Raw genomic sequence first — 26,277 nt, 5'->3', positions numbered from 1 at the left:
TCCCTCCAAAAGAAAAGTTTGACACTAAGTGTGTACCTTGGGATTACTCTTCCAAGGAAGTTGATGCCATAACTCGATCGGGGAGATGCAATGTCCCGATGGAAAGTGAACACGAAAAGAAAGGAGTGACTGAAGAAGATGTTAAACAGTTACTCTCAGTCATGAAAACAAGTGAATTTGAGGTAATTGAATAGCTAAGAAAGATGCTGGCACAGATTTCTCTGTTGGATCTCTTCAATACTTTAGAAAGCCACAAAATGGTACTTATGAAGCTTCTCAATGAAGTGCACGTCCCGGAGACGATTAATGAGGTACAATTGGAAGACTTTGTTGGTGCCATTCTTCTGAAGGATCAAATTGCCTTCTCTGATGAAGATTTCCCAATTGACGGGCGTTCCCACAATAAAGCTTTGTATATTGCCGTCAAATGCTGAGGCAAGGAGGTGTCACGGGTGCTGATCGATAATGGTTCCGCACTTAATTTGTGTCCACTAAGCACACTGCATCGCTTGGGGATTAGTGAAGAGCTCATCAAATCTTCTAAGGTAACAGTGCGCTCGTTTGATGGAATGAAGAAAGACGTTATTGGCGATATCGAGCTCGAGGTAAACATAGGCCCTGTGCCTTTCCTGATTGACTTCCAAGTAGTGGATATTCCAAGGACTTTCAATTTGTTACTCGGAAGACCTTGAATTCATATGGCTGGCACCATTCCTTCAAGTCTCCATCAGAAGGTCAGATTTTTCATTAATGGCAAGATGATCACCGTACACGGGGAGACAGATTTCACCACCTACAAGGAGAGTGCAATACCGTATGTCGAACCCGAAGTGAAAGAAGAACCAAGTTATCATTCCTTCGAAATGATCTCAATGGTGCAAATTCTTGTGGTTGCATCATAAAATCCCCGGAGTTCTCAACATCATCCATTATGTCTGGAAGGATGTTATGCCAGAATGGATTTACTCTCGGTAATGGTCTTGGATCGAAATCACAAGGAATCAAGGAACCTATCACTCCTCTCGCTACAAGAACGAAGCACAGAGTAGGTTATATTTCAGATAGCTTTAAAGATCACTATAGAGGCCAGGGCCGAGGTCGAAAGAACCATGGAAGCTGTAGAGACCGAAGTGATCGCATCATTAATCCATCCATATAGAAGGGCAAAGTTAAAGAGCTTCCCTATCATCAGATTCACATCAAGGAAACTTTTCCTAGACCTTCCAAGCTACTTCAAGAAGAGGATTTACATGCAGAGGAAGTTTCTGTTCTGTCAAGTTTATTCGAGAAGAGTACCATCAACGTTATCATAACTGAGGTAGAAAATACCTACGCACTGGAGTAGGAAGATTTTCTTAAACCTTTGTTGCTTGTTCTTCGTTGCATTTTGTTAATTGCCATTTCAAATTTCTTGTGATTTCAGTTCATTTGCAATTTACATTCCTTTTGATATAGATGTAACTGCGTTTTTCAATTCAATAAAAGTAATATAATGTTTAGTTAATGACATGTAGAAACAAAACCAAACCTATGATGAACAGTATCCTCATTCGTGAGGCTTGAGGCTTTGGGTTTCTATATTGCTTCTTATTGCGAAAACGATCTTAAGAGCAAGGAAGTCTGATGATATGAGGATTAGCTCTGTCTTTATGTTCTTTCAAAACAAGTTTCAAAATGAATTTCCAAAAAAGTTTTTCATAGGACCATGTGCATTACTTACTTTGTATGCAATTACTAATCATGTTTGTTACATGTCAGGCATGAGCATTCACATATCCATAATAGGTTCATATGTGACCCAAATCTTTCCGAGGAGATCACTTGCGATATTGAAGTGGATAATGAAGATGAGGAATGGGTCAGAAGGGAATGGATCCGTCATGAAGAATCAAAGCCACTCACGTTAGAAAAAATGATTACTGTTAATCTGGGTGATAAAGAGAATCCCAAAGAGGTTAAGATTGGAGAAAGTCTTCCCTCAGCAGAAGTAGAAAGAATCACAGATTTGCTCAAGGAATATCAAAATATATTTGCATGGTCTTACGCTGACATGCCAAGCCTTGATCCAAGTATAGTTGAACATGTTTTGTCAATTGATCCAAGTATTCCACCAAAGAAGCAAAAATTAAGGCGAACAAAGCCGGAATTGGCGAAGAAAATAGAAGAAGCGATGAAATTACTCAAAGTCAGTTTTATTGAAAGAGTACCATATCCAGAATGGGTTGCCAACATAGTACCCGTAATGAAGAAAGATGGTCGGGTGCGGGTGTGCGTTGATTATCACGATCTAAATAAAGCAAGCCCTAATGATGACTTCCCGCTTCCACATATCGATGTATTAGTGGATAGCACTGCTGGGTTCGAAACATTTTCATTCATGGATGGTTTCTCAGGATATAATCAAATCCTCATGAAGAAAGAGGATAAGGCGAAAATGTCCTTCATAACACCATGGGGCACATTTTGTTATAAGGTGATGCCTTTCGGTTTGAAAAATGCTGGTGCCACATATCAAAGGGCAATGATAACTTTATTCCATGACATGATGCACAAAGAAGTCGAGGTATATGTGGATGACATGATTGCAAAATCCAAACAAGGAGAAGATCATGTTGAGGTGCTTCGCAAATTGTTCGAAAGACTTAGAAAGTACAAGTTGCGGCTGAACCCCAATAAGTATGTATTTGGGGCAAAATCTGGCAAATTGCTAGGATTTGTGGTTAGTAACGGGGGCATCGAAATAGATTCTTCCAAGATCAAGGCAATATATGACTTAACGACTCCTACTACGGTGAAAGAAGTGAGAAGCTTGTTGGGGCGATTAAACTACATTGCCCGTTTCATATATCAGCTTTCTGAGACTGCTAAACCATTCTTCAAACTGTTGAAGAAAAACGCCAAAGTAAAGTGGGATGCGGAATGTCAACAAGCCTTTGACAAGATCAAAGAATATCTGGTATGCCCACCAGTGTTGGTACCACCAATTCCTAGAGTCCCACTGATCTTATATTTGACGATTCACTATGAATCGTTAGGAGCGGTGCTTGTACAAAGAAGGCCAAATGATGGTAAAGAACAAGCCATTTATTACTTGAGCAAGAAATTCACAACATCAGAAGTGAATTACCCAGCAGTTGAGAAGACATGCGTTGCATTGATTTGGGTATTACACAGGTTAAGACAGTACACCCTTCATCACCAAATTTTGCTAGTGACCGAGAATGATCCGATCAAGTACCTTCTTGAGAAATCCTCCTTGGTCGGGAAATTAGCAAAGTGGCAAGTCTTGTTATCAGAATTCGACATCAAAAGTTCATCCCAAAAGTCAGTCAAAGGACGAGCAATAGCAGATATGTTGGCAGAAAATTCACAGAATATTGCCAGTTCTAAAGAACGACTTGATGACCATATATTGACATTAGTCGACGACAATGGATCATGTATTTTGATGGTGCAACCAACTTATCTGGATCAGGAACTGGGCAGTACTGATCTCCCCAGAAGGCCAACACTATCCGGTATCTGCAAAATTGATATTTCCATGCACCAATAACGTCGCTGAATACGAAGCATGCATTCTTGGCTTACAATTAACTCTTTCAATGAAAGTAAAAAGGTTGCGAGTATATGGAGACTCTATGCTTATCATATTGCAAACAAATGGTGAATAGCAAACTCGAGATGCCAAGCTGATTCCTTATCACAAATATTTAGAAGAGATGATAGAAAGTTTCGAAGAGGTAACATTCAATTATCTCCCAAGAGCTCAGAATCATTTTGTAGATGCTCTTGCAACTTTGTCATCTTTACTACAAGCTGAAGATGGTATGGATATAAAACCATTGAGAGTCAATATACTTGAACAACCAGCTCATTGCATGATGGTCCAAGCAGAGTTGGACAACGAACCATGGTATCATGACATCAAGAGGTATCTTCAATCGGGAGAATTCCCTGAAGAAAGCCAACTAGGTGATAGAAAGTTTATAAGGAAGATAACCAACAAATTCTTCCTTAGTGGTCAAACCCTCTACAAGAAATCATTCGATTCAACCCTGTTAAGATGTGTGGATGCTATAGAAGCTGAACAGATCATGAAAGAAATTCACGAGGGTGAATGTGGACCGCACATGAATGGACATCTTCTAACCCGAAAGATTATGAGATTGGGATATTATTGGATGACAATGGAATCAGATTGCATCCAATACGTGAGATGTTGCCATCAATGCCAGGTTTATGGAGATAAAATCATTGCACCGCCAAATGAGCTACATCAAATGTCCGAGCCATGGCCATTTTCAATGTGGGTCATTGATATGATTGGTCCAATCAACCCCAAGGCCTCAAATGGACATCGGTTTATCCTGGTTGCTATTGACTATTTCACTAAATGGATTGAAGCAAACTCCTACACAAATGTTACTGCCAAGAATGTTGCAAGATTCATTAGGCGGGACATCATTGCTAGGTATGGAGTTCCAGAAGCAATAATTACGGACAATGACTCAAATTTAAACAACAGGATCGTAGATGACTTACTCGAACATTTCCATGTCCGACATCAGAACTCATCTCCATATTGTCCACAAATGAATGGAGCAGTTGAAGCGGCAAATAAGAATATCAAGAAGATACTGGCCAAGACAGCCGAAAATTATCGTGATTGGCACGAAAGGTTGCCGTATGCTCTGATGGCATACCGAACTTCCATTCGAACATCAACTGGAACAACCCCATTTTCATTGGTTTACGGAATGGAAGCAGTGCTACATGTTGAAGTAGAAATTCCTTCATCAAGGATACTATCTCAATTAAAGCTTTCGGAAGCTAAGTGGATCCAATAAAGATATGAACAACTAAACATGATCGATGAAAAGAGATTAAGAGCTATATGCCATGGACAAGCCTATCAAAGACGAGTGGCTAAATCCTTTAATCGAAAGGTGAAACCGAGCAATTTCAAAACAGAGGATTTAGTAGTGAGGAAAGTCATCTTCAACAATTCAGATCCTCATGGCATATTCATTTCGAATTATGAGGGTCCTTACATTGTCAAGAAGGTTCTTCCTGGAGGAGCGTTGATTCTTGTAGATATGACAGGAACAGAACTGGCCTATCCTGTAAATGCAGATGCTGTCAAGATTTTCTATCCATAAAATGAAGACGAACATTCAAGAAAAGATTCGGGTCACTTTAGAACATGTGCATATCATGCATATTATGCACACCATGCATTTCATGAACATGTTTATCTATTTGCAGAAGAAAGCAAAAAGAATCTGAACCAGTTGATGATTTCAGAATTCCCAATGGAGTTATCAAACAGTAGAGGGAAGTATCATTTCCAATTCTATTTTCCAATGATATCCTCTAATGTGCTTTCCTTTTTATCATCCCCAGAGAGACAAAGAAAATGGAGCAACAACAGAAGAATCCCCAGTGGAACCAAAGCAAAAACATGCAAACAAGAGGGATCTTGATAAATTGATAAGATAGGTATCCTTAAATCGTGAGGGTATGTGCTAAAGAGGTTACCTTTCTAAGAGAAAAATCAATCTTTTTCTTCCCCAAGCAGGATGACACTAAGGCTGAGAAAAAACAAAACAAATTGTTTTAAAAAGGAAAATACCTCAGAAATGTTTCAATCAAAAATTTTGAAACGCTCTTTCTTTGAAAATGCACTAAGCATCAAAATTCCCTAAAAGGGATAATTTGACAAAAGGTTTTGAAAAATTTCATAGAAAAAGTTTGGATCAAATCGAATGGAAAGACCTTCAAATGATGAAAGATAAGCCATATCCAAACACGTCCCCTATACACTCAAAGTCAAGGTGTAGAAGTGAGTGAGAAAAACTCATCCGAAGGAAATAAGGGATATTCGCAATGATTACATGGATTGAAATGATGAAAGGCGATCATTTCACTATTCCAAACACATGCTTATCCCTTGCAAACCAAATTTGAGCCAAAACAGTAGAGAAGTTTTCCCAAAACAACCCTGTTAAGAATCACCCCACATTGAGGCAAATCAGGAGGTTTGTGGATTGATAGCTATGGAGAATAGGATCGAGAAAGATTCTATTGCATACTCTTGCATCAATCTTTCTGTGATAACTTCATATGAGTCATATGGAAGCTCAAGACAACCCAAGAGGAAGAAGAACACTTCATTTCCTATACCCAAACACATTACCTTTGGCAAAGCCCAATTGAGCCTGAATATTCATCCTAAATTGGTGATCATCTCTTCGCACTGGAGCATGAGCATATGATCCATTTTAATAGATAGGAAACAAAAGGACAGAACACAGAGTCCTTAGAATTCAAAAAGATCAAAGACAAAAGAGTCTGGGGCATGAAAAAGCAGTGTGCCTGGTAAAAAGCAAGGCAAAATGCCCAAGAAAAATGAGAAAGAAAAGAGAGTGCAAAAGAAAGCTCAAAACGACAAAAAAAAAGTCATGACAAAGCAAAGTCAAGATCATGAGAGATCATAGATCACAGCAAGTGAGAAATAGCAAAAGAAAGTGATTGTGATGAATGTTTAGAAGACTCTAATGTTCATAAAAGAAAAGATCTCTAGTGAAAAAAAAGAAGAAAAGAAAAGTGGCGATGCCAAGAAGATCATCAATTTTATAAAAAACCCTGAATTTAAACAAATGAGCCTTTTGAGCCTACCCAATACCAACAATACAACCTCTCCCCAAAGACTCTTCAGATTAGGATGTTAAGAGTAGAAACATGACTTTATGACAAGAGGTCATCACTCAAAGAAGTGTATGCGATAATATCTTGTCTTATCCTTGAGGTTCTTAACTTGTAGACCTGAAGTCAGTTGTGACGAAATCCTTTTTCTTGGCCTCAGAATGCCTATCCTTTGAATAGCCATTGACCAAGCCAACATTACAACCTTTTGAAAGACCTTATCGGATCAATTGGATTGTATACATTGCGAATATCTCCGAACACCTAAGGATTGGTTAAGAGAGATAAAATTGAGGGATATCAGACAAGTCCCCTTTCAATCAAATGAAGGAAAGACCAAGTTCATAGATTGAAACAAATCCTTTCTAATGAAGGTCTTCCAAACGATCATTTCAAACATTTCTTGAAAGAATTCAAGCATTTTGTTCAAATAATTCCTTGAAAAGGAAATTTGATTGTCTGAAATGCATTAATGCAAATAATGCATGTTTCAAAACCACTTTTCAAAAGTTTTTGGTCAACTTAAAACCAAAATTTCAAACAGTTTGTGGTAAACTAAGAAAAAAATCACGTTTCAAACAGTTTTGATTAATTTCAAAACTACTTTTCAAAAATAGTTTTTGGTCAACTAAAAACCATATAAAGGTTAGTGAAACCTCAAAATCACAAAACTCACGGTTAAGGCGTTCATTGTTTGAAGTCTTCCCAAAGTCCTACTGGTGAGGAACCACTAGGTAAATTCAAGTCCTACAGGCGAGGAGCCTCTAGGCAATTTGCAAAACCCTACGGGTGGGGAACCACATGGCAAGTCTCCAAAATTCAAGTCCTATTGGCGAAGAGTGTCACGCCCCGAACCCCGACGAGCGCGCGACACCTCAAGCTCGATCGAATTAGTGCGACGTCCCAGGAAACGTCGCCGACCCAAACCAACACATCAGAGTTCGAACATGGCGGGAACGAGAACATAAACCCTGACAGTATAATCATGGGGTAATAGGGAGAGACAAATCACCAAACCACCAAGCACTATATTACACCACGATATATACAATATCCATTACAATCCATCATAACCAGCAACCAACCACTTCATTGCACCCACTATATTCACAATATTCAATACAAACCATCGCAACCATCAAACCTCCACACTGACAACCGCCGATATAAAAAAGGACTAGCGGCTTCGGGTAGACTATCACTACCACCAAAAAGGGGCGCCTCTCAAAACTATCCAACCCCTAACTTCTAACTAACCCCTATTCGCCCTAGAGGGGTTCACTCAGAATCAGTCTCATCGATGCCAGTTTGTTCCTCTGAAGACTTGGACTCAGCATTGATCTCAATCGGATTGTCCTTATCTCCCGACTCCGCTGGAACTTCGATAAGCTAAATGGTTTTAAATAAAACTGTGAGAACACTTCTCAGCAAGTAACACCCTAAACACTATCTAGGCTAACATGTATCTCTGGGCATGTTCAAGCACACAATCAATCAGCAATTGACATGCTATAACATTCACAAGCACACTGGCCTTACCTCGGCACATGCACCACCCTGCACGTTAGTCCAATCATTATAACAAAACGGTCACCACAAAACACACTCATCCTCATAACATGGCCAATGTATGCACATGTATCATCGATAGACCGAACACTTTCCATTCTCACGTTCGCCTAACAAACACAACATCATACGATTCCCATTTCACTCGAGCACACGCATCCAATTCATTTTTGACCGGCGTAAATACGCCTCAGGTCCACTTTCGATCCATTGTCCACGTACAACCGTCTCATTTTCACAACACTCCGTAGCCCGCGTTACAGTACACGCCTTAGGCTATGTCTCTTGCCCGCGTTACAATACACGCCTTAGGCTATGTCTCTTGCCCGCGTTACAATACACGCCTTAGGCTCAACATCCTCCACCTACAGTACAACCGTCTCATTTTCACAATACTCCGTAGCCCGCGTTACAGTACACGCCTCAGGCTCAACATCCTCCACCTACGGCACAACCCGCATAAATGCATCAGGTTGGCGGTCTTCCGGTAATACCGGGGATCGTCCCGCGTTACAGTACACTCCTCGGGACGGGTTCAATTCCCCACATTACAGTACACGCCTCAGGGATTATGTGATCAAGCAACACGTCAACAACCACATTTTATCTGGACCCCGCGTTACAGTACACGCCTCAGGATTTTTAGTGATCACACGCACGCCACATCACATGAATTTTCATACATCCACATGTTCAACTCGCACGCGACGCCCAAAGTATTCAAATCACCAACAAGCCACTTCAACCCACAAATTCATCAATTCCACTTGCACAAGCTCAATTTAGCACAACTTTCATATTCTAGGCCAATTTTCACCAATCAAGGGCGTCGCACTCATGCAACAAATCCCGATTCACCACATATAGTAATTTAAACATAAGCACGCCGCAATTCAGCCGCAATAAGCATGTCAACTCAGCCACCACAGAAAAATCACTAAATATCACATTTAGGCCCATTTTTTATGCAATAATTCCCGATAATAATTCGTAATCATCCCGATCACCAACTTAATCCATTTCTAACCTCAATTCCACCTCTAAAATTATCACAAATCCATCCAAACAACTCAGCCAACTCAGTCCACTAATTTCTCCACGAATAACCCCTAAAACTCGCTAAAACGGCCCTGAACTAACCCGAAATTACCCGTTATCCTAGGCGAGGTTTAGGATATCACTTACCCGGAGTCCTAAGCTAGATTTAGCAACCAAGGGTGGTGGAACAAGGGAAAATAGCAACGGCGGCGTCAACGAGCGGCGAGGGGCGCCGACGGCATCACAGCGAACACGTACGGACGGCGGCGGTGGCCAAAGGCGTGGCCGGCTGGCCACTTTCACGTGAGGGAGAGGGGGAGAGGGAATTCGGCCAAGAGGGAATTCGGCCAAGAGGAGAGGGAGAGAGAGAGAGAGAGAGAGAGAGAGAGAGAGAGAGAGAGAGAGAAAAGAGATTAAAAAGGAGAGAAAATGCTAGTCTAAGCCTACCCCCCCTCCCGAAAAATTACCATCTTGCCCCTCTCTCTACTTTCCATCCGACGGCCACGATTCAATCTTATCCAAAAATCGACGGCCAAGATCAACTCTCACAAAAAATACCCAAGGGTAAAATAGGAATTTCACAAAAATGCAGGGGCAAAATCATCCAAAAATTTATATCTCTAAAGTTGGTATGAAATGACCAAAATGCCCTTATCACATTATACTTGGTCTTCACAAAATTCTAGGGGCAAAATGGTCATTTTCCATTTCCTGTCGAAATTTCAGTTTTCTGACAAATCCGAGGCTAACCACGTTAATAACGACGTCGTCCAATTACTCTGCCATGACTTTCAAAATTTTTGATACCCAAACTCAATCTCTATTTAATGGCCAAACTCAAATAAACGCGACTTGAGCTTATCTCAAACTAACGGGTGGCTTTCGGGAAAATTCGTATATTCGACCTGTGGTCGATACTAAATCGAGCCACGTTTAAGTTCACTTGAGCCATGGCGACCTCGATTTTTATATAATTGCAAGGATCAATCACTAGTTCTAGAGAACGCGATTGTTTGGAATAGGTTTGAGATCGTTTGCAAATTTCGTATTCTGGCGAGGCGGAATCACTCGCGATCCAATTATACGACATTCGCAAATCGATTCATAACCATCCTTAAATCGGTCTATATTAGCCCAAAATATCACCTCGACAATCCTTATGGTCGAAAGTCAGTCAATGGTCAGGTTCTATGGTCGCGCGAATCTAGATCCCTAATTAGCCTTTCCCTATTGGTTAGTGTCCCAAGAGTGATCAAGTCTGGGCGAGATTTACTACAAGTGCGTTATTGAAATTATGCATTTCATAAATACTAAGTGGGTTGAAATTCGGAATGTCACAAAGAGCCTCTAGGCAATTTCCAAAATCCTACGGGTGAGGAACCACTTGGCAAGTCTCCAAAATTCAAGTCCTACTGGTGAGGAACCACTAGGCAAATTCAAGTCTTATAGGCGAGGAGCCTCTAGGCAATTTTCAAAACCCTAAGGGTGAGGAACCACGTGGCAAGTCTCCAAAATTCAAGTCCTATTGGCGAGGAGCCTCTAGGCACTTTCCAAAATCCTACGGGTGAGGAACCACATGGCAAGTCTCCAAAATTCAAAGTCCTACAAGCGAGGAGCCCTTAGGCAAATTCAAAGTCCTACAGGTGAGGAGCTCCTAGGCAAATTCAAAGTCCTACAGGCGAGGAGCCCCTAGGCAAATCCGAAGTCCTACAGGCGAGGAGTCCCTAGGCAAATTCAAAGTCCTACAGGCAAAGAGCCCCTAGGCAAATTCAAGTCCTACAGGCGAGAAGCCCCTAGGCAAATCCGAAGCCCTACAGGCGAGGAGCCCCTATGCAAATCCAAAGTCCTACAGGTGATGAGCCCCTAGGCAAATCCAAAGTCTTACAGGCGAGGAGCCCCTAGGCAAATTCAAAGTCCTACAGGCGAGGAGCCTCTAGGCAATTTCCAAAGTCCTACAGGCGAGGAGCCCTTAGGCAAAATTCAAGTCCTACAGGCGAGGAGCCCCTAGGCAAATTCAAAGTCTTACATGCGAGGAGCCCCTAGGCAAATTCAAAGTCCTACAGGCAAGGAGCCCCTAGGCAATTTTTAAAGTCCTACAGGAGAGGAGCCCCTAGGCAAAATTCAAGTCCTACAGGCGAGGAGCCCCTAGGCAAATTCAAAGTCCTACAGGCGAGGAGTCCCTAGGCAAATTCAAAGTCTTACAGGCGAGGAGCCCCTAGGCAATTTTCAAAGTCCTACAGGCGAGGAGCCCCTAGGCAAATTCAAAGTCCTACAGGTAAGGAGCCCCTAGGCAAATTCAAAGTCCTATTGGTAAGGAGCTTCTAGGCAATTTCTAAAACCTTATTGGTGAGGAACCACATGGCAAGTCTCCAAAATTCAAGTCCTACTGGTGAGGAACCACTAGGCAAATCCAAAGTCCTACTGGTGAGGAACCAATAGGCAAATCTGGCAATTTCCAAAATCCTACGGGTGAGGAACCATTTGGCAAGTCTCCAAAATTCAAGTCCTACTGGTGATGAGCCCTTAGGCGAATTCGAAGTCCTACGGGCGAAGAGCCTCTAGGCAAATTCAAGTCCTACTGGTGATGAACTACTAGGCAAATCCAAAGTCCTACAGGCGAGGAGCCCCTAGGCAATTTCCAAAATCCTACGGGTGAAGAACCACTTGGCAAGTCTCTAAAATCCTCAAGCGAAGAGCCTCAGGCGTTCATAGTTCGTGAATTCGTCCTTAAACTACGAAATCAGAATAACCATCATAATCATCACCACCATCAATTCATGCCCTTGGATAAGCAACAAAGAAACTCTCACAAACAAGTAAGTTTCTCTCCCTCAATCATTAAGAATCTTTCGAATTATGTTCTGAAAAGAGAACCTTTTGATTAGATCACAAATTTCAAAAAGCAAGATCCCTAATCAATTATTGTGAAATTTCCATCTTATCTTGTTCAGTGAGTCGATTAAAAATTCAGGTGTCACCTTGTCTTTGAGATCAACCTCTAACAAGCTCAATCTCAAAGAGGGGCAGTCGTTGACATCTAATTTTTAGGTTATTTTTTTTATATTTTCAAAAATTTCAAAATTAGGACTAGGAATCTTGGCCAAGCCTAGAAGCTTATTTCTAAACCAAAAAAATAATTTTTTTAGCATTTTTCTTTAATTTCTTTTAGTCAAAACAGGTGAGAAAATCAAGAAAAATAGCAAATTGATTCAAAAAATTCCATAAAAATAGTCATTAGTCTTATTTTAAATCCAATTTCATGAATGCATCATCAATTTTGAAAAATCCCAATCGGGTATATGTTTTTCCCAAAATTGGGCAAAATTAAACCCGAATTGAACCAAAAATGCAATTAAATTTTTTCTAGTCATTTTTAAGTCATAGTGTCTTCACAACAAATGATTCTGGGACCTTGAATTACATAATGGTCGGTTCAATTGCACAATTTGACATAAAAATAAAAAATTCCCAAAATTTAATTGATAAATAAGAATTTTGAACCCAAATTGGGAATCGTGCCCAATATGAAATTGTCGAACCATGAGGCTATCATTTCTAGGTTTAATCAAATGTGGGTAATCCAATTTTGGCATCAATTTTGCCTAATCAGATCATTAGGACATCAAATTGAACAAAACCCTATTAACCCGAATATAAAAATGAAAAAATCTTGGACACAATTATAATAAAAATTGGGGCAAATCATATATTTGGGTTCGGAATGTGATGGGGAATTCAATTTTGGGGTTTAATTTTGGAAATTGGGTGAAAATTGAGCTTAATTGGCAAATTTAGATCAACCCGGGTTTGCCGACCCGACCCGACCTGGGTTGTTCATCTTCCCTACCCGACTCGCCAGAATACAATAAAACCCAGTTCATCCCCGCGACTTCACCGATAATTTCCGGCTAATTGAACACGTGCAAATCGATTTGGCCAGCTGGATCCAGCTGGCACCAGATAATCACCTTCACCGATTCAAGGTCGGTTCCAACAAACTTTGGGCGGGATTTTTTTATCAACAAAAAATGAAAAAAACTGAAAGAGAAAGAGAGGAACCTGTTCGACGAAATTACCGAGAGAGAAGAGAGAGAATGAGCGCGAATTAGAGAGAAATTTAGAGAGAGAAAGAGAAGTAGAGATCCCCAGGTCGAGCGATCATCGCCGGTCGACTGATCGGTGCTGGGAAATCGACCATTTCGGGAAGATTTCCTTCTCAGGCAACCAGAGAGAACTTGACCATGAAGGTTTGAAACCGGGCATTTTCCGGCGCACCAAGACTTGTTTCTGTGAGGCCAAGACCACCAGGAGGAAGTATAAGTGTCAGGGAACGATACTATAGGCGTAGATCACTTCAACAATTTCGTTTGATCATCGGACGAAGAAGGAAAAGTCGGCTCACGGTCATTTTTTTAAAATTTTTTCCAGAATTTGGTTTCAACCTCAATGTGCATGTTTGTGTGATTTCGTTGATAAATCTTGACATTTTGATGTTCATTACTAGTTTCTAATCATGCTTTGTGTTACTTGATTGCATTTTGGGCGTTAAATGAGTATGAATTGAGTTGGCCGTGCATAAAACCCCCTCATCGGAGTTCAGATATCTTCGCAGGAGCGTTGCCGTGACCATAAGTCATCCAAGTAGGCTTCCTTTCACTTTGTTTGATGATTTAATGCTGATTGGAACCGATTTAGACGGTTAGGGCGATCGGTATGATGATTTGAATGCCTGAGAAATAGATTTGATTAGTTTGCAAATTAGGTTTTTTGACCGAGTTTTTTCGCCGGCCGGTGAATGTCCGCCGGCGTTCCGAATAGGTTAGATTGAAAATAGAATATATCAACTTCATCGTGGATCAGTAAGAATGGTCAAAAGGTCGTCGGAGGCTCGTTGGTGACGAGCTCAAACCGGCAGCCTCTAAAACAACAAACTCAGAACAGTGCACACCAACTGCTTGTGAAAATGCCCCAATGAAGAAGGCAAAAAACGGTGACGTTTTGGCACCGTGTCTGCCGGAGACAATGACCGGAGACCGGCACCGGCGACGTCCGGTTCGTTTCCCGGTGGGAAAATTCAAAAATAAAAAAATAAAAATAGAAAAAATAAAAAATAAAAAAATTAGAAAATTCATAAAAATTCAAAAAAATTCATAAAATTCATAAAAACTCAGAAAATTCAGAAAATACAAATAAAAAATAAATTTTTTTAGAAAATCAATAAAAAATTGAGAAATTGGAAAATTCATAAAATTTTTTCAGAAAATCATAAAAAATCAATTCTCGATTTAAAAAAAAAATTTCCGAAAAAAAAAATTAAAAATTTTGAAAATTCACAGAATGGTCCAAAAACATCGTGGCCAACCATAAAAAAGTGAAATTTGAATTTTCGGAAGTGCCCATGTGGCATTTTTAGAAAATTCCAAATTCAGGGGTTATAACCCCTAAAAAATCCTAAAATCCTAAAAATGGGTAAATCATGAAATGAATAAACTTTTAGAGCTTCATTAGGGTTTGGGTGTTTTGATTGATTTTCATTTTTAGAGACCACTTAGGATTGATTGACTTGATTGACTTTAATTGTGTATTTAATACTTGTTTGGTCTTTCCTGCGATTAGAACGGATATGATTAGTGGGTAAGCCTCGGAAATTCGCATAACACGTTAGACATCATATCGTTCTTAGGTACCGAAAGGGCGTTAGGGATCTCGATTCGAGATCAATAACATAACCAAGTCCCCGTATTCAGAATCTCTGGTTCGTAGGATCGGGGTATTTCTCCCGTACCTCGATTAGGTTTCTAGTCTACCTACCAATAATGACTAGTGGCAACTCCAAAATCACAAATCTAGAATAAATAAGAAATTTCCTTCCACTGTTATGTGAGGTATGGTCTGAGAGAGACCCTTACACGGAAATACCTCCTTAGCGCGCAAATCCCGAAAGCCCCTAAGAAAAGCGCGGCGCGACAACAATGTCTTCCACGTATCTATGCTAAGGAAGTATGAACCGAATCCGATCCACGTGCTAAATTATGAAGAAATAGACGTGGACGATAGGGTATCGTACATGGAAAGACTGGTGCGAATAGAGGATAGAAAGGAACAAGTTTTGTGAAACAAGACGATTCCGTTGGTTAAGATAGTTTGGCAGCATCACGGAACGAAAGGAACCATGTGAGAAAGTGAAGAACTGATGAGGTATTAGCATCCTTATTTGTTTGAGGAGTTAGATTATTTGTAAATTTCGAGGACGAAATTTTTGTAAGAGGGGAAGAGTTGTGACATTATGAATTTCGACCCTTTTCAAATATATGAAATGATTATTTCATCGCTGCTCTGTTAATTAAATTTCACTCTGAATTGATCACTCATGAGAGGACTAATTATTAGGAAAAGGCTAGCTAGGACTTAAGTACGCGCGACCTAGGAACTCGACCGTGGATTGACCATTCGACCATAAGGATCGACGAGAGACAATTTTGGGCCATTATAGACCGATCAAAGGATTATGGAATGATTCGCCAATGATATACAATCGGATCATGGGTGATTTCGCTTGACCATTGTATGGATTGCGAACTACCCTAAACCTATTCCGAACAATCGTATCCTTCGGAACTAGTGATTGACCCTCGCAATTATATGACAACCGAGGTTACAATGGCTTGAGTCACCGCCGTTCACCGGCCACACCAGCCGCGGTCACCTATCACCCTTTTCTCTCCCTTTTCCCCTTCCATTCTCTTCATCCAGCTGTCCACACCACACCTCACCGTCACCACCATCTTGTGACCATCACTGATGACCAGCCACCATCCGCCATCTCCGACCACCATCAGCCGTTGGAAGCGCCGTTTCCGCCTTGACCAGCCACGACCGAGTTGCTCACCCACCACCACGTTGCTCCCTCTCTCTTGTTCGTCCACCACCGTCTTGCCATCACACCACCAGTCATCACCATCCCTCACCGTGAGCCATCCCCGTCTCAGTCGTTGCCCGCTGTTATCTGCCATTCGCCGCCAAGGTTGCCGGAGCAGCTACTGCTCGTCGTGGCTATTGCTACTGCTTTGCCGTGGTTGCTGCTGCCGATTTGCTTGGCTTTCTTGCTTAGGTTTTCTTGTAAGTGACTTCCTAAACCATTAGGACAATGGGTGACTAATGGATGTGTTTAGGGGTTGTAAGTGGCTGCTTTTGTGGATGGTTTAGTGGCTGGTTTAGGAATTGCTAGTTGGCTGATATTGGGGCTAATTGAATGGCTGGTTTGTGGATTGATCATTGGTGATTTAGTGGCTGCTTTGTTGATCAATGATTGATTGATTCCTAGGTTGATTAGTGGTTAATTTCGGTAGGGTTATGTGACCGATTAGGGGCCGATTTCGGGATCGATTAGGGGCCGATTTCGGATTGATTTGCAAGATGACTTATGGCTGATTAGGGTGCATGATAAGTGGTTTAATCATTGGTTGAGCTTGTTTAGTTAATGGCTGATTTGATTCATTGATGGTTGATCATGTTTGTTTAATTAATGACAGTGTTCGATTGTTTGATGGCTTGGTTTAGCTAAATCATGGCTTGATTAGTGGCTGAATTAGGACATGATACTTGAATTCGGCTCCTCATTGACTAATGGGATTTATTTGTGGGATGGACATGTTATCCGTGTTTGAAATTGAATGCATTTCATGACATCTTAGTTCATAAAGATTGGCATGTCATAAATACTCGGCATTGGCTAAATTGCAAAGATAAAAATTGGTATTGAGTGAATAACGTATGTGCATGGTCATGAAAGTGCCATCTAGGCAAGGGTTCTAGATGATGCCCGGTGGGGGTTCGAATGCCATCTAGGCGGGAGTTCTAGACGATGCCATGTCGCAGTGGAGGCCGGACCGATGCTCATTTATGAAATGCCATCCGGTACCCGGCTTGCCGAGGGGTATTCGATCCCAGACGTTGCCGTGCCCGACGAAGTGGGATGATGCCCGGCTATGCTAGAAGACCGGCGGGGGTTCAGTTGTGGGCTATGGAGCCGTTAATAATCTGAACTATTATGAGTGCAATGTGTTTGGATGATTGCTAAAAGTGATGATATGTGTCATGCCCCGGACCCTACCGAGCTCACGACACCCCCTCTACGGTCGTATTTCGAATGCGACGTCCCAAGACTCATTACCGACCCACACGAACATCAAAACATAAAGCACAAGCAAAAACGATTAAAAGCACCCAGATAAGATTAAAGACCAAGGGTAGTAGAGAAAACACTTGAACATTCAACAACGTACTTCATACAATAACACATTTACAACATTCAGCTTTACACACGTTAGGCCACTAGGGTTAAACTTCACCTTCATAAAAAAGGGACTAGTGGTCGGGTAGGCTAGCCTAGCTATTCAAAAAGGGTCTACTAAAAAGAGTTTCTAGACCTAGCACTAAAACACTGTTACGACTCCCAATCCGAGTTGGAACTCGCAGACTCAGGCTCCGACTCCATGGGTTCCTCTTTGGGCTTCTCCTCCATTGGCTCCTCTTCGGGATTGGACTTTATTGGCTCTGAGATGGCCTCCTCAGGTTTCTCCTCAGGTTCTAACTCCATGGACTCCTCGTCGAAGTCAGACTCCACTATCACCGGCCGGGGGTCGAAATCTTCGGGGGCGGCATCCGGGCTCGTGACCACACCATCGGGAGCGAGAGCCGCTGAGGGGTCCCACTCACCTACGCCATTAAACGGAATATTGCAGTTTCGAAGTGGACCATAGGTGCTATACAAATCCTGACAACGGTAAGCCCGATACGTATTAGGCTGCAGCGTTTGTCTACCCACACCACAGTAATATGCTTAATATAGGCCTCCCCGTCTCCTACGGGGTATTCCATCACTGAGTGCTCAGTATGCCTCGGGATCCCAAAATGCTCTGGTGGATTGCTCATGGTTGGGGTCGAGAGTCTGAAATGGTTATAAAATAACCATGAGAATGAGTCTCAATAAGCAACACCCTAAACCCTACCTAGGTGTTGACACCTAATTTTTAACTCATTTTTTTTCATATTTTCAAAAATCGCAAAATTAGGACTAGGAATCTTGGCCAAGCCTAGAAACCTATTTCTAAACCAAAAAAATAATTTTTTTAGCATTTTCTTGCATTTTTCCTTAATTTCTTTTAGTCAAAATAAGTGAGAAAATTAAGAAAAATAGCAAATGGAATCAGAAAATTCCATAAAAATAGTCATTAGTCCTATTTTAAATTGAATTTCATTAATACATCATCAATTTTGAAACATTTCAACCGAGTATGTATTTTTCCCAAAATTGGGCAAAATCAAACCCGAATTGAACCAAAAATGCAATTAAATTTTTTCTAGTCATTTTTAAGTCATAGTGTCTTCACAAAAAATGATTCTGGGACCTTGAATTGCATAATGGTCGGTCCAATTGCATAATTTGACATAAAAATGAAAAATTTCCAAAATTTAATTGAAAATTAAGAATTTTGAACCCAAATTGGGGATCGTGCCCAATATGAAATTGTCGAACCATGAGACCATCATTTCTAGGGTTAATCAGATGTGGATAATTCAATTTTGGCATCAATTTTGCCTAATCAGGTCATTAGGACATCAAATTGAACAAAATCCTATTAACCCGAATACAAAAATGTGAAAATCTTGGACACAATTATAACAAAAATTGCGAAAAATCATATATTTGGGTTCGGAATGTGATGGGGAATTCAATTTTGGGGTTTAATTTTGAAAATTGGGTCAAAATTGAGCTTAATTGGCGAATTTAGACCAACCCGTGTCTGCTGGGTCGACCGGGTCAACCCGACTCGACCCGGGTCGGTCACCTTCTTCGCTCGACTCACCCGAGTCACATTAAACCCAGAAAAAACGTTTCAAGCCCGCGACTTCGCCAATCTTATCCGGTGAAAATAGACACGTGTTTGACCTGATAACCGATCGAAAGTCGGTTCTAACGATCTTGAGGTGGGAAAAATGGATCAACAAAAACTAAGAAAAAACTGAACATTGAAGAAGAAGTGTTCGATTGTTGACACATGATTTTTAGCTTATTTTTTTTCATATTTTCAAAAATCTCAAAATTAGGACTAGGAATCTTGGCCAAGCCTAGAAACCTATTTCTAAACCAAAAATAAATTTTTTAGCATTTTTCTGCATTTTTCCTTAATTTCTTTTAGTCAAAATAAGTGAGAAAATCAAGAAAAATAGCAAATGGAATTAGAAAATTCCATAAAAATAGTCATTAGTCTTATTTTAAATTCAATTTCATTAATACATCATCAATTTTGAAAAATTTCAATCGGGTATGTGTTTTTCCCAAAATTGGGCAAAATCAAACCCGAATTGAACCAAAAATGCAAATAAATTTTTTCTAGTCATTTTTAAGTCATAGTGTCTTCACAACAAATGATTATGGGACCTTGAATTACATAATAGTCGGTCCAATTGCACAATTTGTCAAAGAAATCAGAAAACCCCAAAATTCAATTGAAAATTAAGAATTTTGAACCCAAATTGGGAATCGTGCCCAATATGAAATTGTTGAATCATGAGACCATCATTTCTAGGGTTAATCAGATGTGGGTAATTCAATTTTGGCATCAATTTTGCCTAATCAGGTCATTAGGACATCAAATTGAACAAAACCCTATTAACCCGAATACAAAAATGTGAAAATCTTGGACACAATTATAACAAAAATTGGGAAAAATCATATATTTGGGTTCGGAATGTGATGGGGAATTCAATTTTGGGGTTTAATTTTGAAAATTGGGTCAAAATTGAGCTTAATTGGCGAATTTAGACCAACCTGGGTCTGCCGGGTCTACCGGGTTGGTCACCTTCTTCGCCCGACTCACCCGAGTCGCATTAAACCCAGAAAAAATGTTTCAAGCCCTCCACTTCGCCAATCTTATCCGGTCAAATAGACACGTGTTTGACCTGGATGACAGCTGGAGAATCTCCAGCTGTCGTCGGAGATCAGTTATAACCGATCAGAAGTCGGTTCTATCGATCTAGAGGCGGGAAAAATGGATCAACAAAAACCAAGAAAAAACTGAACATTGGAGAGTGGTTCGACGAATTGCCGGGATGAGAGAGAGGAGAACCCAGAGAGAAATTGAGAGAGAAAGAAGAAGAGGAATACGAGTAGAGGTTCAAGGCCGAGCGATCGGCGCCACCTTGATCGGGAGGGCGCCGGCAAATTGGCCAGCAAGAGTGACCTCCTCTTTTCTTCTCCGGTGAGTAAGCTGACCGTGAAGCTCTGAAACCGAGCTCCGACCAGCGTATCCAGGTGTTCTCCGGCGAAACCAACGCAATTATATTGAAGTCAAAGTGACGAAGAAAAGCTCCATAGGTTCTGATTAGCTCGGGAGCATCATTTCAGTCCCCAACGAATCAGGTAAAGTTCGATACTCATTACTATTTTTCTAGAATTCCCAAAAATATGTTTGATTTTAAAATGGATGTTCATGCAATTTCTTTTGAGATTTCGAGTTTGTGGAAGTTTGGAATATGTTTCTGATTATGATTGTGTTGATTGATTGCATTTTGGGCTACGAAATCAATGAAACCGAGTCGGTCAATCATTGAAACCTTCTCGCCGGAGCTCGGATACCCTCGCCGGAGCGTCCTTGTGGCTATAGGTCATCCAAGTTAGCCTTTCTTAACCTTGTTTGATGATTTTATGTTCAGTTTGATCGATCTAGATGGCTAGGACGATTAGGATCAAGATTTGTATTTTGGAAAAAAACATGTCAAAAACAGTTCGCAAGTTAAGGTTTTTGGACCAATTTCTCGCCCGCCGGCGAACGTCCGGCGATGCTAGGATTAGGCTAGATCCATAATAGAACATATAAGCTGACTAATGGATCAGAAGAAATGGCAAAACATTCATCGGAAGGTCGCCGGAGATGGGCTGGAAGTGGCGGCCTCGAGAACTTAGAACTAGGACTCCTGCACACCAAGTGTTCGGCAAAATGCCGAAGAGGAAGAAGATCGAAACGGCGTCGTTTTTGGGCGCTGTGCTTGCCAGGGAAGACAACCGGTGCCGACGCCGGCGACGCCCGGTTCGGCCAAGCTGAATCGGGTCGAATCGGGTCGATCCGGTTTGTTTCCCGGCGGGAAATTTAAAAAATTAAAAAATACTAAAAAAATCTAAAAAACTCATAAAAATTCAGAAAAATTAAATAAAAAAAATAGGAAAATATAAAAATTGTAGAAAATCGAAAAAAATTCAGAAAAACAGAAAATTCACAAAAAATTAGAAAATTCATAAAAATTCAAAAATTTTCAGAAAATTCATAAAAATTCAGAAAATTCAGAAAATACAAATAAAAAATGTGAAAAATTTAGAAAATTAATAAAAAATTGAAAAAAATTAGAAAATTCATAAAAAATTTTAGAAAACCATAAAAATCAATTCTCGGTTAATAAAATTTCCGAAAAAAAAATCAAAAATCAAAATTTTTAAAAATTCACAGAATGGTCCAAAAACACTGTGGCCAACCATAAAAAAGTGAAATTTGAATTTTTGAAAGTGCCCAAGTGGCATTTTTAGAAAATCCCAAATTTAGGGGTTATAACCCTTAAAAAACCCTAAAATCCTAAAAAATGTAAATCACGAAATGAATAAGCTTCTAGAGCTTCATTAGGGTTTGGATGTTTTGATTGATTTTCATTTTTAGAGACCATTTATGATTGATTGATCTGATTGACGTTGATTGTACATTTAATACTTGTTTGGTTCTTCCTGCGATTAGAATGGATAGAATTAGTGGGTAAGACTCGGAAATTTGCATGACACGTTAGACACCGTATCGTTCTCAAGTATCGAAAGGGCGTTAGGGATCTCGATTCGAGATCAATAACGTAATCAAGTCCCCATACTCAGAATCTCTGGTTCGTAGAATCATGGTATTTCTCCCGTACCTCGATTAGGTTTCTAGTCTACCTACCAATAATGACTAGTGGCGACTCCAAAATCACAAACCTAGACTAAATAAGAAATCACCTTCCACTGTCACGTGAGGAACGGTCTGGGAGAGACCCTTATACGGAAATACCTCCTTAGTGCGCAAATCCCGAAAACCCCAAAAAAAAGCGCGGCGCGACATCGACGAAATTACTAAGAGAGGGAGGAGAGAGAAACAGGCGAAACCAAAGAGAAAAAGTTAGAGAGAGAGAGGGTCTGAGGTTCCCACCTGAGTGTCCGGCGCCGCCCTAGACGGAGAAGCATCGGCGAATCAGAGTTTGGCCGAAACCTCCCCTTCATTGTTCCAGTCGGATCGGCTGGTCTTAAAGGTATGAAATCGAGGCTTTTCCGGTCAATCTAGAGCTCTTCCGGCGAGGCCAAGACCACCAGGTGGAAGTACAAGTGTCAGGGAACAACCCTATAGGTAAACATTGTTCATAGTCAGCGAATCAGTTCGACAATTTCTTCTTATCATCGAACGAAGAAGGTAAACATTGTTCATAGTCACGGTTTTCCCAAAAATTTCCAGAATTGAATCTTACGCTCGTGTGATTTCGTTGATGATTTTTTCGCATTTTGATGTTGGAAACATGTTCCTGATCATGTTTTGTGTTACATGATTGCATTTTGGGCGTTAAACGAGCATGAATCGTGTCGGCCATTGTCAAAACCATCTCGCCGGAGCTCGAGGACCCCCGCCGGAGCCCCATTTTGGTCTTAAAACATCCAAGTCAGTGATTCCAGGCCCTTGTTTGATGTTTTGTTGATTGTCAGAACTGAATTAGACGACTAGGGTGAATAGGATAGTGATTTGAAATCTGGAAATGTTATTTTAGGTTAGTGTTAGGTTAGGTTTTTCTAATCGGTTTTTCGCCAGCCGGCGAAGGTCCGGCGATACTTCGGTTGGGCTAAATTGGTAATGGGTAATGTGGACTTTGTAATGGATCAATCGGAATAGCAAAATACCCGTCGGAAGGTCGCCGGAGATCGATCCAAACCGGCGGCCTCGAAAACACTAGACTTGAGATTGTGCACACCAACTGTTCGAGGAAATGCCTAAATGAAGAATCCATTCTGGAGTAGAAATTCTACTCCAAAATGCATTCCGAAATAGAAATGCGTTTGTTAAAAAATTTCCGGAATGCATTCTGGAGCAATTTTTGCATTCTGGAATAAAAATGCGTTTGTTAAAAATACTTGATTCCAGAATGCATTCTTGATTCCAGAATGAGTTTTGGGCAAGAAAAAGAGAAGCTACTTTTTGTAGCTTCTCTCTTCCAAAATGCATTCTCCCTATTTTCTCTATTTTCGTGGCCTTTATAACACATTTTGAGATCTCACTAATTTTTTTTTTCAGAAAATGCATAAAAATTGAAAAATTCTAGAAAAATTCATAAAAATTTCCAGAAAATAAAAAAAGTTAGATTTCGGGAAAATAGGAAATTTGGTGAATTTTTTTCAAAAAATATAAAAAAATCAAAAATTTCAAAACTTCACAGAATAGCTTAGAATACCTTTGGGCACCCACTTTGAGTGAAATTTAATTTTTCTGAGGTGCCCAAACAAATCAAAAAATCAAAATTTTCAAAACTTCACAAAATGGCTTAGAATACCTTTGTGCACCCACTTTGAGTGAAATTTAATTTTTTTCAGGTGTCCAAAAAAATCAAAAATTTCAAAACTTCACAAAATGGGTTAAATACCTTTGGACACCCACTATGAGTGAAATTTAATTTTTTTGATGTGCCCAAAAAAATCAAAAAATCAAAAATTTCAAAACTTCACAAAATGGCTTCGAATACCTTTGGGCACCCACTTTGAGTGAAATTTATTTTTTTTGAGGTGCCCAAAAAAATAAAAAAAAATAAAAAATTTTAAAACTTCACAGAATGGCTTAGAATACGTGTGACCACCCACTTTTAGTGAAATTTAAATTTTTTTAGGTGCAAAAAAAAATCAACAAATCAAAATAGATTTCTGTTCCAGAAATCAATTTCTGGATCAGAATTAGTCATATTTTATCAAACAGATTTCTCCTCCAAAAATCAATTTCTGGAAAGAATTTGATTTCTGGAGCAGAATGGTTACCATTCGCGCCCTAAACAGCGTCGTTTTCTAGGCGCTGAGCTCGCCGGAGAAAGTGACCGGCACCGGTGCCGGCGAAGGCTGATTCGGTCAAGCCGAACCGGGTTGAACCGGACAGGTCCGGTTCACCACTCCCGCGGGAAATTTAAAAAGAAATAAAAAAATCTAAAAAAATCATAAAAAATCGAAAAAATGTGAAAAATCATAAAAATATAATTTTTTTTAGAAATTCGAAAAGTTTCATAAAATATAAAAAATTCACAGAAAAAATAAAAAAAATTAGAAATTTAATAAAAATTTAAAAATTTTCATAAAATTCATAAAAATTTAGAAAATTCAGAAAATACAAATAAAAAATGTGAAAAATTTTAAAAATCAATAAAAAAATTGAAAAATTGGAAAATTCATAAAAATTTTCAAAAAATCAATTCTCGATTAATGAAATTTCCGAAAAAAAAAATTCAAAAATTTTAAAAATTCATAGAATGGTCCAAAAACACTGGGCCAACCTTAGAAAGTGAAATTTGAAATTTTGGAAGTGCCTAAGAGGCATTTTTAGAAAATCCCAAATTCAGGGGTTATAACCCCTAAAAAACCCTAAAACCCTAAAAAAATGTAAATCATGAAACGAATAAGCTTCTAGATCTTCATTAAGGTTTGAATATTTTTTGATTGATTGTCATTTTTAGAAACCATTTAGGATTGATTGATCTAATTGACATTGATTGTACATTTAATACTTGTTTGGTTCTTCCTGCGATTAGAATGGATAGAATTAGTGGGTAAGCCTCGGAAATTTGCATGACACGTTAGACATCGTATCATTCTTAGGTACCGAAAGGACGTTAGGGATCTCGATTCGGGATTAATAACGTAACCAAGTCCCCGTACTCAGAATCTCTAGTTCGTAAAATCGTGGTATTTCTCTTGTACCTCGATTAGGTTTCTAGTCTACCTACCAATAATGACTAGTGGCGACTTCAAAATCACAAATCTAGAATAAATAAGAAATTTCCTTCCACTGTCACGTGAGGTATGGTCTGGGAGAGACCCTTACACGGAAATACCTCCTTAGCGCGCAAATCCCGAAAGCCCCTAAGAAAAGCGCGGCGCGACAGGCTTGGCGACTCCACTGGGGATAATAAACCTTTTCCAAGTGGACTTAGGCCTAGATATAACGATATGCTTGTGTTTTGTGCTTGCAAGGATCCCAGGTACGTCCCGCTAACGATAGTGTTAAATGGTTTTGCAGGCGGGTGGTATAAGGGGTGTAGTCTTTGCTAACCTTTGTTTTGCAGGATGGTGTTGGGATTAAATGTGTTTTGAATGAATTTTAGAAGTGTTGTTTGGTTATTAATTGCTATGCATGTCTTTAAATTGCTTTAGTACTACACTATTAGCACACACCACTCGTGGCCCAACCCCAGCTACATTTAGGGTTACCCTTAGGAGGTATGTGTTTAAGCGAAACTATGAGTCGATTGCTCATGGGATTGTTTAAATGCAATACCGATCACCGAGATGGAATAATATTCCATTACTTTAGGCCGATTGCCTATTGGAATGGAATCCCTTGTCCATTAAGGTGATGACCTTGAGCCTTTAGCATATTTTATCCTTTTAGGCGTCAAAACTTTACTAGTTGCATTCGCTTGTCTTTGTGGTTGGTATACCTAAAACAAAACAAAAATGTCATGGTAAGCAAGTATCGTTCAATTCCATTCTTTTACAATTATGCATGTTTTTTTTTTTTTTGGTAAGGTACAATTATGCATGTTAGTTGGCACTTTTTTCAAAAAATGCCTAAATGACATTCAATGCTTGGTCTAAATGCCCTTTCATTTTAGAATGCATGATTAGGATGCCATACTCCATTTGACTAT

Source organism: Syzygium oleosum, unplaced genomic scaffold (assembly GCF_021117445.2).
Source record: "Syzygium oleosum isolate NSW1041296 unplaced genomic scaffold, Sole_v2.1 Sole_v2.01, whole genome shotgun sequence".
NCBI classification, from domain to species: Eukaryota; Viridiplantae; Streptophyta; class Magnoliopsida; order Myrtales; family Myrtaceae; genus Syzygium; species Syzygium oleosum.
Note: the sequence above shows the minus strand (reverse complement) of the source record.